This window comes from Lampris incognitus, unplaced genomic scaffold, assembly GCF_029633865.1.
Source record: "Lampris incognitus isolate fLamInc1 unplaced genomic scaffold, fLamInc1.hap2 scaffold_245, whole genome shotgun sequence".
Taxonomy (NCBI): Eukaryota; Metazoa; Chordata; class Actinopteri; order Lampriformes; family Lampridae; genus Lampris; species Lampris incognitus.
The window spans coordinates 57,501-60,000 of NW_026611203.1; positions in this window are offsets into that span (position 1 = coordinate 57,501).

Genomic DNA, 2,500 nt, shown 5'->3' on the forward strand with positions numbered 1-2,500 from the left:
AAGCCGGCCGGCGGACACCCTCCGAAGGCGTGTTAAGTTGGCCCATCGATCAGGACACAAACACGCAACAAATCCAGTCCGGGGTGTGGTGTAAGCAGCCCTACCAGAGAAATCACCTAACCCTAACCCTAAACGTACGGCAGACGCGTCCCCTGGCTCTCACATTGACAACTGAGAGGCTTCTGAAAACCTGGCCACGCCCATCAGTAAAAACCACTACAGCAAGTGACGACATATGTACCTTCAAAGTGCTGTACTACAGGGTGCTGTTCAAAAGGTATCTATCCCGTTTACTCTCTATGCTTCATATATCATCATATTATTGAAAAGCGCAAGCCTTTAGGAACAACAGCAACTCAAGTCGCCAACGCTCTGTTCACTCAATAACTGCAGAGATCCAAACTTCTCCTGGCATTAACATCGGCACCAAAACTGTGCGCCGGGAGCTTCGTGGAATATGGGTTTCTATGGATTCAGAATGAGATGTCAGAAAAGCTCCTGTAGGTGTAATGGTCAGTTATGTCAATACTTTTGGACATATATTGTGCGTGTGCGTGTGTCTGTGATACCTAACATAAACACACCTGTATTACTAGAATTGATAGTTCACGCCACAAAAGTGAGGGGCAAACATAGAAAAGCGTGCAACCCAGCCACTGAGGATGCACAAGCCAGTGCATTCTTAGTGCAGGTCCCAAGCCCGGACAAATGGGGAGGGTTACGTCAGGAAGGGCATCCGGCGTCAAATCTTTGCCAAATCAAATATGCGGATCATAAATAAGATTTCCATACCGGATCGGTCGAGGCTCGGGTTACCGACGACCGCCATCGGTACTGTTAACCAGCGGAGTGCCGGTGGAAACTAGGCTACTGTTGGGCGAAGGAAAAGGAGAGGGGGAAGGCATGTCCAGAGGCAGCTAGAGAGGAGGAAGGGTAGGCGTGTGGAGGTGAGAGTCAGTCGGAACTTTGAATGTTGGCACTATGGCTAGTAAAGGGAGAGAGCTGGCTGACGTGATGGAAAGAAGAAAGGTGACAAGAGACAAGGTGGAAGGGGAGTAAGGCCAGGAGTATCGCAGGTGGGTTCAAACTCTTCTACCATGGTGCGAATGGGAGGAGAAATGGGGTAGGGGTCATTCTGAAGGAAGAGTATGTCAAGAGCGTGCTGGAGGTGAACACAGTGTCAGACAGAGTGAGGATTATGAAGCTGGAAATCGAAGGTGTATTGCTGACGGTTATCAGCGCATATGCCCCGCAAGTCGGGTGTAAGATGGACGAAAAAGAAGAATTCTGGAGTTGAGTTGGACGACGTGGTGGAAAGGGTACCCAAGGAGGAGGGAGTGGTGATTGGAGCGGACTTCGATGGACACGTTGCTGAAGGGAACAGAGGTGGTGAGGAGTTGATGGTAAGGTATGGAATCGAGGAGAGAAATGTGGAAGGACAGATGGTGTTCGATTTTGCGAAAAGGATGGAAATGGCTGAGGTGAATACATATTTCAAGAAGAGGGAGGAGCACAGGGTGACGACGTATACGAGTGGAGGAAAGTGCACACAGGTGGACTATATCTTGTGTAGAAGGCGCGATGTAAAAGGGATTGCATACTGCAAGGTGGTGACAGGGGAGAACGTAGCTAGGCAGCATCGGATGGTGGTCTGTAAGATGACTTTGGAGACCAACATGAGGAAGCGAGTGAAGACACAGCCGAAGATCAAATGGTGGAAGTTGAAGAAGGAAGACTGTTGTGTGGAGTTCAGGCAGGAGTTAACACAGGCACTGAGTGGTAGTGAAGAGTTGCCAGATGGCTGGGCAAGCGCTGCAGAAATAGCGAGGAAGACAGCTAGGAAGGTACTTGGTGTGTCATCGGGACAGAGGAAGGAAGACAAGGAGACTTGGCGGTGGTGGTGGTGGTGGTGGTGGAAGGAGGAAGTAGAGCAAAGTATACAGAGGAAAAGGTTGGCAAAGAAGAAGTGGGATAGTCAGAGAGATGAAGAAAGTACACAGGAGTACAAGGAGATGCAGCGTAAAGCAAAGAGAGAGGTGGCAAAGGTAAAGGAAAAGTCGTACGGTGAGCTGTATGACAGGTTAGACACTAAGGAAGGAGAAAAAGACTTGTACAGATTGGCTAGACAGAGAGACCGAGCTGCCGAGGATGTGCGACAAGTTAGGGCGATCAAAGATACAGATGGAAATGTGCTGCCAAGCGAGGAGAGTGTGCTACGAAGTGGAAGGACTACTTTGACGGGCTGATAAATGAAGAAAATGAGAGAGACAGAGAGAGAGAGACAGAGAGAGAGAGAGAGAGAGAGAGAGAGAGAGAGAGAGAGAGAGAGAGAGAGAGAGAGAGAGAGAGAGAGAGAGAGAGAGAGAGAAAAGGTTGGTTGATTGAGAAGTATAGAGAAGGCCAGAAAGAGTTGCATTGTGTCTTTGTAGATTTACACAAAGCATACGACAGGGTGCCGAGAGAGGAGGTGTGATATTGTAGGAGGAAGTCAAGAGTTGCA